This window comes from Vombatus ursinus, unplaced genomic scaffold (assembly GCF_900497805.2).
Source record: "Vombatus ursinus unplaced genomic scaffold, bare-nosed wombat genome assembly UNPS02007612.1, whole genome shotgun sequence".
NCBI lineage: Eukaryota > Metazoa > Chordata > Mammalia > Diprotodontia > Vombatidae > Vombatus > Vombatus ursinus.
In genome coordinates, this window is record NW_020947390.1 from 2,283,865 (window position 1) to 2,300,656 (window position 16,792).

A 16,792-nucleotide genomic window follows, 5' to 3' on the forward strand; every position below is an offset into this window, starting at 1 on the left:
TGTGTGTGTGTGTGTGTGTGTGTGTGTGTGTGTGTGTGTGTGTGTGTATTCTTGTTGAGGTTCAAGGTGGATTGCATGACCTTCCTAACTCAGATTCCCTAATTTTGTTTCTGTGAATAACTCAGACTCTCTTACCCATTTTGGTCTTCTGATTCTATAACCTATATATTAATCAACTAAATAGAAAGAAGTGTTTTATTTTGAGTAAGTTAAAAATTCTTCCTTTGCTAGTTTGCCAGTTTATGTTGTTTCTTTTTTTTTCCCTTTCCCTTTTTACTGCTTATCTTTTGGTTACTCCAATGGTTATTAGCCTAGTGTCTTCAGTGTACTGCCTGGTTAGTGTCAATTGCTCAGTGTACATAAAAGGGACAATTTAAGTCTCTCTGAGATTGCCTCCAATTTACCACACATGTCTTTTAAGTATATACTTGCTTGCGTGTTGTCTTCTCAGTTAGAATGTGAGCTTCTTGAGAGAAGGGATTGCTTTTGCCTTTCTTTGTATCATTTAGCATTTAGCAGTGTTAGGTACATAGTAAATGCTTAATAAATGCACACTTAGGATATGCTTGTGACTTGATTCAATTTCTGTTTTTAATTAAATGCCTAGAATGGGAAGGAGACTGAAGATAGGGGTTAAAAATCTTGTGTGGGAGCCACAAGGCTTAGATAAATAAGATAGTACAGCCTCTTGTCTCCATGGACTTTATGGTCTGGTAGGCAGATGACACACATATTTATGCATATTTTGTATATGTATAATTGCATAATTGTAATCCAAAATAGGTCAGAGTAAGTAAGTACATTGGAGAGGTACAAGCAATGGAGAGGTTTTAGTAACTGGGCTTAATAGGGAAAGAAAGCTTTATGCTAGGTAATTCTTGAGTTGGGCTTTATTCAGCAGATGTGAAGGATCATAGGCTTATATTTGGGAGAGACCTCAGAAGGCAACTTAACTCTCTTAATTTACAGATGAGGTAAATGAGACATAGAAAGTTGAGGGACCTACCCAATGTCACCCTGGTACCACCGGGCAGAGTTAGGAATAGAACTCAAATCCTCTGGGAACCTCTAAATCAACTCTTTTCCATTGTAACATATATAGGGTAGAACATTCTAGGCATAGAAGTACTCTGAATAAAGGCAGGGAGGTGGGGAGGGAGGTTGGAAAGTGCAGGTTATGATCAGAGGAGAGAAGTCTCCAATTCTGTTGGAAGGGAAGTAATATGAGGTAAAGCTGGAAAGGTAAGCCACTGCATTACCTGTAGACTTAGTTCCCTATTCCATCCCTCACTCTCTTACCTTTAATAACCAAGAGTTGAATGTAGTTCAGAACATTGCTACAGGAGCTGACAGAAACATTCCCCTTCAATCTATTAGATAAGATTACTGTAATCCTGTCTGGGGTGTCTTTAATTCTACAAAGTTCATTTTCCAGTTATCTCTACTAGTCAGCTAGGAGCCTGACTTTCTAACCACACTCAGTTTTTCACTTGCCAAAATGCCTAGATAATAGGGTATTAAGAGCTGTGTAGATATACATATAGATAGCCAGAGTCCTCACATAGGAACTTAAATGCTTTTTGACTGATAAAATGAGCTCTGTCTGGGAAAAGTCATTTTGAGAGATGAGACTTGGACTTTCTGCACAACTGGCTCTCCAGGAAAAACCACATCATCTTAACAAGGACAGTAAAGCCTCATTAATGCAACATTTAGGAATTTGTGAGCATCCTGACCAAGGCTTGGTTGGAATTTACCTTTGCTTCAACAACTTTTTTTTTCTGCAGAAACAGTAGAATTAAAAATACGAACAGGACTTTAGGCAGCCTGGTATAATGGATAGAGCACTGGACTTGAAATCGGGAAGACCTGGGTTTGAATTCTGCCTCAGACTCTTACTAAGCATGGCAAGTCACTTAACCTCTTGGGCCTCAGTTTCCTCAATCTGTATAAAAAAGTGGTTGGACTCTATCACCATTAACATTTCATCTGGCTCTAAATCTACGGTCCTATGTTCTGTTTGGAAGGAACAAATGCTTATTACATGCCTACTATGTGTAAAGCAGTGTTTAAAATATTTATGAACACCTAAGAAAAGAAGCCTACCTGTGCTTTGGAAGTACCATTTTATGTCTATAAATCATTCTTATGGATTTATCTGTTTGCTGCCCCACAGATCAACTCACTATCCCTGGTATGCCAGGCGAAAAATCCTTTCCTTAGATACCATTCTCATATGGATTGTATCCCTCTATTTGAATGGAAACCTTTTGAAGATAAGTGCTGTGAATCACTTTTGAAAATATTTCTATTTCCAGCACTTAGTAGAGTAACTGGCACATGGTAAGCACTTAATAAATATTTTTTTCATTCATTCACTTTGCTTTTTAGTCTACTAATTTTAGCCAGTTCCCAAGGACTTATACCTGGCTGAAACTTTGTTATTCAGTTCCAACTGCTATAACTGCTCAAAAGTATTAAGACGTATTTTCATTTAAAACATCATTAGCATAGTACCTTTGAGTTATTTAGATTGGCTTTCTCTTTTCCCAAGAAATCTACACAAGAGCCATGCCTGAAAATGTATATTGACAAATGCATCTTGAAATCATCACCCTTCTGTCAGTAGGTAGGTAGTATGGGTTTCATCAGGTCTTTTTTTGGACACCACCTGTGATGTCATTGATATAGGCAGCTTGTTGTGAGGTACTTTCCTCACCAATGTATTTCAGCACTTTTTCTGCCAGTCCCTGTAGATTTGCCTGGGGTAGTGAGATGTTGGGTGAGTTGCCTGGGGTCATAGAGCCAGTACCTGTCAGAGAAGAGAACTGAGTCTTTCAGACTCTTAATTCACTATACCACCCTACTCTTCACTCTTGAGGGAAACTATCAAGGCTTCTAAGTCGAGGGGATTGGAGGGAGTCTCCCCCAGCAATTGAAGACTTGTCTTTGTGAAAGACTTTTTGAGATGGGAAAATAAATATTTGGGTCAATCAATAAACATTTATTAAGGACCTACTATGTACCGTGCTCTGTGCTAAGTGCCAGGGTTCAAAGAGGCAAAAGATAGTCCCTGTCCTCAAGGAACTTATAATCTAAAGGATTGTAGAGATGAGTGAGTCAATTTGGCTAGATCATAGAGTATATGAAGAATATGAAATAAGGGGAAGGAATAAGCATTTATTAAGTGCCTAATGTCTGCCAGGCAATGTGCCAAGAGCTTTGCAAAGATTATCTCATTTGATACTCACAGAATCCCTCTGAGGAAGGTCTTATTAAACTTATTTTGCAGTTGAGGAAATTGAGATAGGCAGAGGTTAAATAACTTGTGCAGGGTTATACAGTGTCTGAGGTTGAATTTGAACTCAGGACTTCTTGACTCCAGGCCCAGCTGTGCCACCTCAACTGAACCTGGAAAGGGAGTCAAATTGTTACAGAGGGCTAAGCTGAGCCTCACAAATTTTTTCTGTAAGTCACATTATGGAGTGATTTCAAGTGTTCAAAAATATTTTAATTTTTTTTTCTTTTCCCCCAGTACAAACAGCAGGGAGGAAAAATAAGAGGTTTCAGGGCCATGCAACAGCTAACCTCCTTCCCCCTGTGAAACCTAACTTTACAGAAGACTGGAGTCTCAGTTTGGTCAAATTTTCTACTTTTCAAAACCTTCATGAAGCAGACCGAGTACACCTTGCAATAACAAAGGGGCAAGCGTGGGCTTTTACATCTTTTCTAGAGGAGCAAGTCTTGTGAGAAGCGAAGAGCTGAGGGAGACAAACGAAATCACCTTTTGGAATTTGAAAGATGATAATGGTGGAATTGGAGCTGGGAAACAGCATTAGGGCTGAACAGTTTTTGTTGTTTTTTGGTAAGGAAAATAAGAGTTAAGGTCCTCACAGTGTGAAGTGTGCTTTTGTAATAAGCCCAAGCAAAGCCTCTCCCCTCTCCCATCAGTCTCTTATTTAGGCCTGGCAGGCCTCACAGGTGTGAATCCTGAAGGAAGCTGGTGTTTGGTGGTAGTCACTCTCATAGCTTCTATCATTCAGTATCAAAAGAAGGAAAAGCATGAGCTAAACCTGGTGCCCTGGTTGAGAGATGATTCCAAGAGTATTAGGAGCCACTATGGTACCTTGAATGTCCAATAAGAATCCTAATTAACTGGTTAATATGAACACTTGCCTGTTTGTATTCACAGTACATTGTCAAATGATTGTTGAAAATACTAGATATGATGATAAAATTCTAGGTGCTGGCATCTGGGTTTTATAAATTACTACTTTTATAGTTTACTGTTAACTTAATGTTTCTTAAACTTATTCTTTTTGTATTTTCTTAACCTATAATTAGTAGAGATAATGACCAAAGACCAGGAGGTGGTAACTACAGTGAGCTCCAAGTTTGGGGAAGAGTGGGAAGAGAAAAGACAATCAACTTCAATAAATTATACACAGAAAATATATATAATAAAATCCTTAAAATCTCACCCATCTATTTGTCATAAAAATGAATGTCTAGTCATTCAACCCATATTTAATCATGAAAGATTAGTTTCCTGATTTGAAATTGTGATTTTGCTGATTACAACCTTCTGTAACTTAGATAAATTCTAATGATATATTGTTGGCTCATAAACTGACTTGCCCATGGTCACGTAGTATCAGAGATAAAATTTGAATTAAGTCTTTCTTACCCAAGGTCCAACCATTATGCCAAGCAATCTGTTATATATATTCCAATTTGCAGTTTGTGAATCTCAAAACAGAAAGAGTTCTTTGTATATAAAAGTGGGAATAAGACTTCAATATAAGGGGAAAAATGTATATGTACATATAAGGAATGAAGTGGAAACTATACATGTAATTATTTCATATTAATTCCCATGAGGTTTTGTCATCCTTCTGATACCAAATTGGAACATCAGTAAATGAATGTTGGTGTTCTGAGTAAGGGCCATGCTAGAGATCTGACTATATCATGACTATTGCTCCATTGCTGATAGCAGTAGTTAGTGACTGCTGAGCACTTCTGTCACCTTGACAAGCCTTAAATGGCTTCATCCCTGAATATAAGATACAGCTAGAAGAGAACCAAAAATTAGAGTGTTCAGTGCCTTAGAAATACCAATTCTGTGTGTATCAGAGGAAGAAAGTGACTGGAGAAGAACTACTCTTTACTTTCTACTCTCATGTGACAAAATTCCTTCCTAAATCAGTGATTTCCCCCCAATTTCGTAATACAATTATGGGTTGGTTGTAACCAGAGGAACAGAAAGGTAGTTAAGGCAATGATGTTACGCATTTTCTTCCATTAAATTTTTAGCTCTTTGAGGGCAAGAACTGTGTCCTAGTTGTTTTGCATTTCCTTCTAGTACCTCGTATTTTTCTGGCTGAATGGCCAATAAATGTGAAATGAGTAATTCCAACTCCCAGATAGAAAGGGGGATGACAAACTTTTACATTTCAATAGCTGAGGAAGTGACAGCTTTTGGCCTTACTTTAAAGCTTCTTACCACGTGAGTGGAACCAAATACTATGTAATTATATGTTTTTGTTGTGTGTTCTTAAAGTATTTGAATTGGGTAAATAATGATCTAATCATTCCCTGAGCACTTTGTATACTTTCTAATTAAAGTCTGGCATACTATTATGTAGACATGCAACTGGATCATTAGGAAGAAAAGCCCCTTTATTTGCAGCAATTGGATAATTAGAAACAACAAGCCAGCCAGAGTGTGGGAAGCTCTAAAATCAGATGAAGTTAGTTGCCCAAGCTCACACACAGTTGGAATTCTTCAGGCCTGCCTGCTAAACAAAAGCTTCAGATGGGCCCTGTCACAGCAGGTAGTTGGTGATGCTGTGCAGAACATGACTGCATGGATATTCAAGGCTCATTTCAAACAAATATTATTACCTTTATGTTCATAAGTTTGAGTGCTTGATTTTAGAGTATAAGATAGAGCTTTATTTTATGACTTGTGGCTATGACAGCTTAACCTATGCCCACTTAATTTAAAAAAAAAGTACTTAAAACACGTTATTAGATTTCAGGAAACAATTTGACAAAATTGTCTACTATGATGCATGCTATTTTAAGGCTCAATAAATTAGAAACATTCCACCTTTGGCATTCCAGGTTAAATATTTCCTTGCAGACACCTAGCTATGTGATAGTTATCAGTTTCAGCTAAGTACAACATAGAGAAGGAAAGAGCAAGAAGGAATTTGAGAAATAAGTGAAAGGCTTGAAAGCACAATTTCAAGTGTTCTAAAATTCTGTCTACCAGGACCCCTATAACTCAACAACCATGTCTAGAGGCATTTCAGGCCATGCCTCTGCCTCTAGGCTACCTTTTAAAAATAAGTATGTCTGCTTTAGAAATTGACAAAAGTCTTTGAGGTTGGCCTTAAGGGTAGATATTAGACTCTGCTCTATTTTTTAAGGAGAGTTCTCATGTAGTAAGTCTCAAAACCTGCCTGGGTCTTGTTGAACTGGACTAGAACAGCAGAGAGATGCATTCTATAAATATGTGGGATAAAGAGTTATTGAAAACAACTACAAAAAAAAACCCATTGTGTAAGTAGAGAATAATGATCTTTGTGCCCTTAAATCTTTGACAGGGCTTTGTTCCACCCTGTTTTACACTGTGGTTCTATTTTGTTTCTTTTTGGAAGAGCAAAGCAGAATGCCAGTCTGAGCTCCCCTACCCATTGAGATGGTTTTTCTTATGTATCAACTTGTTGGTTGGATTCTTTTTTCTTCATGAACTGAGAAGTCTGTGCATTTGAAATGGAATAGCATTGAACATTTTTGTTCGAAACAGAAATAAGTAAAATAAAAATTCTTTGGATATGACTGCCATCACTGGGAATTAGTATATTCAAATGTTGAGTATGATCAAACATCAATAGAAAAAAAAATAATTGCAGTGGAGCTGTAATTAGACTTCCCAATAAACACCATTTATTTCTTTAACAATAAAATATAAACTGACTCTACCACTAAGACTCCATTCTCCCCCACCCCTTCCCCTTTTAAAGGCAGTGCTAAGAAAACTGGAGTAGAATCAAGCAATTATGTGAGTCTATATCTTGTTTCTTTGCTTGGCTACACAGATTTGATCTGTGAAGCTGGGAATGTTTTTTTTTCCCCCCCAAATCACAAGTCAACTGATTTCCCTTTCCCACAGATGTTTTTCCTAAATATTTTGGATAAAAATATCTCTTTCATGTTCATGAAACAATATTATTCACATTATTAATGTGAAGTTACATAGTAATGTGGGTGTTAATCAGTGGACAGGAAAACATAATGGGAATTAAATGTGCTTTTTTTTTCGGCAGTGAAGATTCAGTGCTTACTGAGATTTTTTTGGTCATTAATTTAAGTTTGCAAGGATAACATTCAAGATGTTTTTCTTTTTCAGTAGCTTGTCTAAAATTATATATTTTCTCAGTGCATAAATAATGATACCTTACTGTTTGGACCAAGGGAATATACCAGTCTTTTCATAAGCATGGTTAATTGAGAGAAAGGAATTATCTTTCAAATAGAATCCACTATTAGCGGTATCATTCTAGCTGGCTGGTACAGTTCCACGTATTCTGATTTCACTCTCAAATGCTCAGGGTAGTTTAATGGATTAGTTACTCTGCTGACTTTGCCATGAGCTTTTTTCCATTGCTCTTCTCATTTAAAAACTCTGAAGTTACCCTTTGGATTATTACCTCTACCTGTTCTCTTGTTTGGAACAATGTCTACCACACCCATGCATAGAAAGAGTGTCTGGAGAAAAATTTTTGTCATCTACTCCTTTCTCAATTTTCTCATATGATGCTATCAACTGGTAGGACCTAGAGTAAAAACGTATCAGTAGTTTGGATCTGAATGCTAGTTCTGTTTTGTATCACCGGTAGGGCCTCAGGTAAGCCATTTAACATCTTAAGGATTCAGTTTGCTTATTCGTGAAATAAAGAGGTTGGGCTAGATGTTGTCTCTGGTCCTTGAAATCTCATTTATTGGTTAAGTTGTGGTGATCTAAGCTTTACCAGGTCCCAGTACCCTAAAAGCCTGTACATAGTTCTCCAGGAGTTACTAGATCACTTTGAATATAGTCTAGTCACTTCCATTAAGTACTTTTTTTTTTCTGTATCATTCCTTCCCCCCCCTTTTTAAGGTTAAATACTTTTAGATTATTTATAGCCTGTATCTTTCTGATGTATTCTAATTAGAATGATTATTCCCTCCCCCTTCCTTAGAACATGTTGATTGTAATTGACTTTGTAGTTGACAGAAATTGGGTAATTTTCTGTGGAATATTTGTGCCTGAGCAGGATAGTCCTTCCTGGCTATTGATTTTATTTCATTTACTTTGTTGCACATTTTTTTTTTGTTTTAGGTCATGTTTTTTTACAAAAACAAATAAACCTTTAAAAATATAGTATAAATGAATGTGAATACAAGTTAGAACAGATATAAATAACTTCATAAAAAGCTCAAAGTACTAAAGAATTCTCTCATGTGGGATTATTATCAAATAATTTTATGATTGTGATGGATAATATATCATGAAGATTTTAGTTATGGTCAGGTGGAATTCTATGGGAAAGTAATGTATGGCATTGAGTGTTTAACCTTGATAGAACTACAAGAATGTTTTGTCCTCCATTTGTTCCTGACAATAGTTTGGTAATTTATTTTAGATATTTGGTAAGAATTTTCTTTTTATTAATCAGGATTATAATTATCAACAAATATATTATTGACTGCAGGCTTTGTCATATCGTATTGGATACAGTGGAGTCTATATGCTATTGTTTACATGTAGAATTTGCTCTTGAGGAACTTGTAATCTAGTGAGCTGTAAAGGACAAATGTGTATCACAGTTTGTCAGTAAAATAAATAAACTAATTGACTACACAGCAAGAATTTAATACAGAAGAGGAAAGATCATGGAACTTAGAATTGAAGGTGACCCTAGAGACCAATTTCTCAATTTTACAGGAGAGGAAACTGAGGGCAAGAAAGTCCCAAGGTTATACAAATAACAGAGCTGAAATTTGGAGACTGAATGTCAAATTAGACAGTGTGTATACAGAGCTTTGCAAAACAATGTACTGTGTAAATGTTAGCTAATATGGTGATGATGATAATGATGATGATATTGATGATGATGTCAGATGGATGAAGTGACTCTTGAAGCATGAAGACTGAACATAGCCAAAAGCAAAGATAGCAGATGCTTCCCTTGTGTAATATTGTAGCTGTCATCTACCATGCTTGTTGTTGTTAAGTATATTTAGGATCCCTGAGAGCACTCTATTCAGTGATGTAGATTGTGACCCATGAACACCGTTTAGATGTTCACCTTTTGGGAACTAGGTAAAATGGATGGAAGTTGCAAAGATCAAATTTTAGGCTTGATGAAGAAATGCTTCCTAATAATTAGAGCTAGTCAAATGTGGAATGGCCTACCTGGGAAGGTAGTAGGTTCCCCTTCACTAGAGGTCTTCATGCAAAAGCTGGATGACTACTTATTGGCTATGTAGTGGGGATCCTTTTTTGGGGGAATGAGATGGACTGGGTGGTTGCTGAGGTCTCTTTCAGCTTTGAAATTGTGTGTTTCCATGGGCTTCAGGAGTAGCTATGGCTGAAAAAATTCCTTTGCTGACCAGCTGGTCAGCTTAAATCCATTACCAAATCTTTATTATAAGTAGTCGTAGCTCAAATTCAGTCATGAATAGTGCTTTCAGGTTTGTAAAATATTTTACATAGATTATCTCCTCTGAGCCTCAAGCTGAGCCTCACAACCCTTGAAAAGTAGGCAGTGCCAATATTATCCCCATTTTACAGACATAGAAACTAAGGTCTGCTAGTTAATGTCACAGTAGTATTTAAAGTGCAGACTGCCAGATTATAGGTGGGGCACTGTGCACCACACTCTAGTTCCTCTCATTAGCAAAGCCTTTCTAGCTTGGATAGCAACACCTATAGGGATTTATGCTCTTGAGACATACCTCTGAGAACCCAGGATCATTTCTATTTCATGATGAGTCCCTACTCAGGAAACGCCAGTGACTCCCTCTAGTATCAAATATAAAATATTGTGTTTGGTTTAAAAGCCCTAATTTACACCACCTGGTCTCTTCCTAAACCTTTCCAGTCCTCTTACACTTTACTCTCCTTCAGGTATTCTGAAGTCCAGATATGATAACCTTGCTGTTCCTCCCATAGGACACTCCTGTTTTTCCCTGCTTGGAAATTTCTCCTTCCTTCGTCTATGCCTGGAACGCCTATTTTTCTTGTCTCTGGCTTTCCTGACTTCCGTCTTTATCACTTATTATTATCCTTATGCCAGGAATCTTATAAGTATTTGAATTCTTGTTGACTTCATTTGACTTGATGTTTGTTTTGCAGGAAAACCCACCAAAGAAGGAATGCAGTTTCTTTTGGGACTCTGTACACTTTTATATTCAAAAAGGTGGAGGTCTGGCAAGGTGTAGGAGATTTCCAGAAATTTTTGCTTGGGTGCTCAGAGGTTGAACTATATGCAGTGAGGGATTATTTAATTTTTATCATTGTCTCTGTCTGCAACACAGTGCCTGGTATGTAGAAGGGGCATAAAATACATTATAGACAAGTAGATGAAAAAACATGCTTCATGAACCCCTGAGATATACCTTCTCTTTTCCCCTCTTCCTCTATCTCTCTTCCCTTTCCCCCAGCATCCTTCCTATTTTTTTGCTCAAATCCAACTCAGATATGCCGTCCTCCAGGTCATCCTGCCCAGAGCTCTTCCTGGCCAAAAGCTGAAACAAATCTTTCTCCTCTCAACTCTCCTAGCATCTTATGTTTGCATTATAATTACATGTTGGCATTTCTGTGTGAAGTTACAGTTAACTTAGCATATCTCTTTTCCCTTACTGTTAATTCTGGGAAGGAAAAGATCAGGTTTAAATAAATTATTGTGTCCCCTTTATCACATTAGCACAATGTCTAAAGTAAGGGCTCAATAAAAATTCCATTAGACTGTAAGCTTCTTGAGGACAAGAACCAATGTTTTGCCTTTCTTTGTATCTCTAGCTCTTAGTACTTTGCACACAGTAAGCATATAATAAATGGTTGTTGACTATCGATCAGAATGAAACAAAGGATTTCTCTAAGGGAACTTTGTTTTACCAAAGTGGCCAAAGACATACCACCTAGAGGAGATAGAGAAATTTTTAAGCATTTAAAAGGAGATGTCTCAAAAGAACCATTGAAGGAAGGGTTAAGCTGGTAGGAAGAGAATCATGTGATATGGTGGTTTATTACATTATTATCCTATTCAAAAATTTATTTCCCTAGGGTGGGAAGATGGGCCAGATTTCATTCTTCTAACTTCCTATTTTTAAATTATGCTATTGCAACAGTGAAGTCTCTCTGTTTGTGGAATTTATAGCTTAGAAATTTTATATACAATATAGCCAAATGTGTTTTTTCCAGTTTTATTATTATCAAGTCAAGCTTTTCTAGAACTTCTTAGCTAGCTACATTTACGTATCATTTATAAGATTAAAGACTGTTCAGACTCCCATAGACTTTTTTGTTCTCCACGAAAACCCTTCTAATTTAATTCTAATTTAAATATCTATTTTTAAAATTTTTGTACAAAGGGAATTTTATAAGTTTTTATTGATATTTTCTGTTTCTTACATCACCATAATTACCCCATATGTCTCACATCCCCCTGCCAGAGAGCCATCCTATATGACAAATAATATTTATTTAGATAGGTAAAAAAAAAATTATCACAACCGATCAGTATATTGAAAGAATCTGAAAACACATGCAACGTGTTACATGTAAATTGAACATTTAATGCTTATGTGGAAAATAGCTAATGCTTTGTACAACATCCTGTGGAGAACATGGGTGCTTATTGAGTAATTTCTTTCCAGATCACTTTACCAGCTTTAAATATTCTAAGTTGCAAGGTGAGAAAGGTTAGACTATGCCAGAGAACAGCCCTGAATTTTGCCTGGTGGTCTGTGAGGCACACCTTTTTCATGGGTAGTAGAAAGGACAATAATGGGCATATGATCAGTTGTCTGTATAATAGCATTAATGAGATTGAGGTTCTCCACCACTGAAATAGGAAGGCTTTGTCATATGTCTGTTTCATTTTCCATTTAGGAGACATTCCAGGTGGAAACTTTTTTAGCAAATTACGTTTTAGTTTTCATGCTTAAATATTCATTGTTTTTTTTTTCTTTAGTTGAAGAATATTTGACTGTAACAGAGAATTCTGAGACTGGCACTGAAAATCTTAATTTTCTATTCTAATGCTTACCATAAAGATGTAGTGTCAAAGCATCAAGATGTATTATTGATATTCTTTTTATGCCTCTCTTCTTCCGGTTCATATGATCATAGGACCACAGATTTAGAATTGTATGTAGTATAACCTTCCTAGCTTAAATGAGCATACTGAGGCATTGAGGTTAAATGATTTGCCCAGGGTCATACAACTAAGAAGTGTCTGAGCTAAGATTTCAATCTAGGTCTTCTACACTCCAATTCATTACCTTGTTTTCTGTGCTACGTAACTTCTGATCTTTAACCATTCAGTGTTCTGACGTTTTAACCCTTTTAGAAAAAACTAAGGATTGAATGAAGAAGGGGAAAGTGGGTGGATCCAGAACTGTGATTTCATTGGTGCCTTTAAGGAATACTCCCTTAGCAGAGGCAGATTAGCAGCTTTGATAGTTAAAACTAAGAATAATTTTATGATTTTTTGACACATTGATCTATGGAACTTTTAAAAAAAATTAATATTATATTTTCCCCCAGTTACATGTGAAAACAGTTTATAACATTCATTTTTAAAACTGCCAAATTCTCTCTCTTTCTCCCTCTCTACCCGCATCATGTGTAACTTGTTTAAAAAAACAAATTAAGTCAAGCTACATAGTTAGAATTTAGTGAATCCTGAGTACTGCAAGATTTTTCTTATGTTTTTGTTTATGTTAAGATTCATTTGTATTTTATCTGTTAGCTCTATGCATTTATTCAGTAAATTACTAGCTGGGGGGTTGGTGTTCAGTATAGCTTGTCTATGCACAGCACTGTGTTGGGCAGTTGGGTAAATACAAAGTTGAGTAAGACATTGCCTTTAGCTTCAAGGAGCTCATAATTTAGCAGATTATGTGATTAAAGAACATAAGTGTAATGTCAGGTTGAGAATTATCCCCTCCTATTACCTAAACCATGATAGATAAAACAAAGAAAGAGAATTCCCTATTGCCATTAAAATTATGTTGCTTCCAACATAGATTTTTCTTTTATTCAGTTAGTCAAGCCTAGCTCCTATTCCTAACATCATCTTCCTAAGTGCCATTATTGCTTTCTCACATAGTATGTTATGTACAGACATAAATAATTAAGTCCAAACAGGATGGTTTCACTATTATTGTCTATGAGAATAGAGCATTATAATAATGCTGTTTGAACAGATTTGGCATATACTCTTATAGCTGGGTTTAGAACCCAGGAGAAGAAATGGATCTGGATGGCTTCCATTTGGGGAACTCTGCAGTTTTCCATAATCTAAGCTCCTGACTCCTTATGTCTCAGCCTTCTTTATTCCCCTTCATAGTTCTTGGGACTTAAAATTTCTGTTGAGTTTTTGGCCTCATTAAAAATTGTTCATTCTCTCATTGATTTTCTTTCTTATCCTTCTTGTTTGTGTATTTTAGATTATTATTGTGACTGTTCTGTATCTTTTATCTTTGTTGTTCTTAGGTGATTTTAATATATCAGACAATTTTAATTGATGGTAACAATCCTTCCATTATGTACTGGAAATTGGTCGGAAAATTGGATTGAATATGCAGAATTTAGCTTTATAGGAAGCTATATGTTGTCTCCTATATAGCCCAGCTATATATAGTCCCCTAGGTTGCCTAGTGGCTAAGAGTAATGGAATTTGAGTTAGAAAGATTTGAGTTCAAATCCCATCTTGGATACGTACTAGCTATGTGATCCTAGGCTTGTAACCTCTTGGCCTCAGTTTGTTCATCTATTAAATGACAGCACCTACCTCATAGATAATAATCACATCTACCTCACAGGATTATTGTGAGGATCAAAGGAGATAACATAGACCAAGCACTTTGCAAACCTTAAAGTGCTACCTAAATGCCAGTTGATATTGCTGTTGTTATTATTATTTTTCATAGACCAGTATATGTCAAAGCCCATTATCAGGCTATTGGTTCCACCTGTGTGACTTAGGATCCATCATTATTTGTATTTGACTTGAAAAAATCCAAAGAAGCAATGCATGTCAGATGGTTTTCTTGATTATTGCATCTTCTCCCAATATTTGTAGCTGTATAATATGGCTTGACATTTTATTTGCAACATAATTAGAAGGAGCACAAGAGTTAGAAGGCTTTTAGAGTTAAGTTCTCCCTTCATCACCTGAGAAATTATATGACTGTGGATAAGACACAAACTCTGAGCCTCAGTTTCCTCATATGAAAAATGAAATAATAGTAATTACATTATCTACCTTACAGGGTTATAGTGAGAATAAAATAAGATATTGTATATAGAATGCTTTTTAAATGTGTAGTACTATGTTTTTATTACTATCATTATGCAGATTCTTCTGAATTAGTGGAAGTTCTGAATTTTATATAATCTATTAAAATGCAGCTTCAAAACTTTAAGGTTATCTAGTGGAGTGGTATATACATTAACTTCCTAATCAAACTCATACTTCCTGTGCATTTCAATGCATAGCCCAACAATCTTGTACCTAGGACTACTCATAGCAATTCTTATTTATTCATTCTTTCACTTATCTATTTATTTTTTGCAGTTTACATTTATAGTTGCATTTTATGATTTAAGTGATTTCCCCACAACTACTCCTAGAGTTAGATAGTTATTATTTCAATTCTTGTTGTTCAGTCATTTCAGTTGTGTCTGACTCTTTATGACCCCATTTGGGGTTTTCTTGGCAAAGATACTGGAGTGGTTTGCTGGTTCCTTCTCTAGTTCGTTTTACAGATGAGGAAACTGAAGCCAACTGGGTTAAGTGACTTGCCCAAGGTCACATAGCTAGTAAGTGTCTGAGGCTTGATTTGAACTCAGGAAGTCATATGAGTCTTCCTGACTCCAGGGCTGGAACTCCATCTACTGTGGGGTGTTGGTTGGAAGGGCCAAACCTCTGCTGTCATTTCTGTTTTACAGACGTTATTATTATTTCAATTTTAAAGGTGAAGAAAATGAGGTACAGAGAAGTAAATGATTTGTCCACCATACATGGCAGAGAGAAATGGTTTTTGAATTCAGGTCTTTTGACTCTCAAAGGCTGCTTATCATTACCATCCTTACAGTGTCTTTGCTTAGATGTTTTGCTCCTATGATTTCTTCTCTTCCTCGCTTCCACATCAGCTTAATTTCAGGTATTCATGATTTTTTCAGTTAGTCACTCAAAGACCACTATATAAGGGGTAATACAGAATTTAATGAGAGGAGATGCTTAATTGTAGGAGAGAGTTATAATCAAGGATAGGAGATGAAAAGGAATAGGTTATAACACTTAATATGAATTTCTCAGAGGCTTATGAGGAGAGCCCCACCTGTCATAAGTATCAATGAAATTCATTTTACTGGGTTTGTAATAGAAACAAACTGCTCTTGATAGCCAAACAAGTACAACCAGTCAATCTGCATAAATCAGTATTGGATGTTTACCAAGCTCTTCAAAATGCTCAGATAAAGTGAAACTATAGTGTTGCTTCTTGGGGATTGGTGGATCACTACTCCAGGTTAACTATCATATAAAATACAAATGAATTAGTTTTTCAAACATGCTATAGTTTCTTCCAAGGTCCAGTGTGAACATAGGCATGCATGTTGTACCTACTCCTGGGCCTTGTAAAAAGAAAGACTGGTCCAGTCTCTGGGATGCTGCTATGTACTTGGTAGAAAGCTGTGCAGCCCTGTGGTTCCATAGGGGAAAAAATCTCTATTATTATGGTTTCTTTCCCATAAGTGCTGAAGAACAGAAGCCTCCGGAGAATGGCTGTTAGCAGCTTACACTCATGTATTCTCTCTGATGTCTTTCGTTGGCCTACATCTTGGAGGGAAGGGTTTGATTGCAACATTCAGAGTCCTTAGTAGGTACAGGGGTAAAGGGTTGGGAGAGACAAAAAAGAGCCAAATCTCTGCTCTCATCAGACTCAAGATCCTTCCAGGCTAGGCTTTCTCAGATTGTTACATTTTGTTTCCTTATCCATTTGTCCCTGAAATCTCTTTACTTATTTGAAATTCAATAGTGATAATAGTAATGAATAGGAAAGTAAATATTCATTGTGATCCTGTAAACATTCAATGAACAGTTTTTTTTTAAGTACATTTTTATTAGCATCATTTGTTTTTTTACATCACCAAAATTTCCCCCTCTGTCCTTCTGCCCCCCTTTCCAGAGAGCCATTCTATGTAACAAATAAGTTTTTTTAAAAAAAGATGCCAAAAATATCAGCAAAGCTAAACAAAGTTCTCGAATTAGGAGTGTAGTCTAACATTTAGATTTTTTTTTAATTCTATGTTTAAAAGGATTTAGTATTCTGTTGTCTGAACCCAGGAAGATGATATGGGGGCTCTTGGCTACTCTGTAGACAGTGAGATAACAGCATGCTTATAGGTATGGCTTAAAGTCAGTGGTAGGTGTCAAGGCAGTTGCTCAGTTAGTTGCACATTGAATCAGGCAGAGATGAAGCCAAGATTGGAGGTTTGAACTAG

The 16,792-nt window shown here is 36.3% G+C and overlaps 1 protein-coding gene across 3 annotated transcripts in view; it reads left to right on the forward strand.

Annotated features, from left to right (window-relative positions):
* ARHGAP42 (Rho GTPase activating protein 42) overlaps positions 1 to 16,792 on the forward strand; it is a 383,988-nt gene that overhangs the window by 60,759 nt on the left and 306,437 nt on the right. The gene's annotated exons all lie outside the window — the stretch shown is intronic.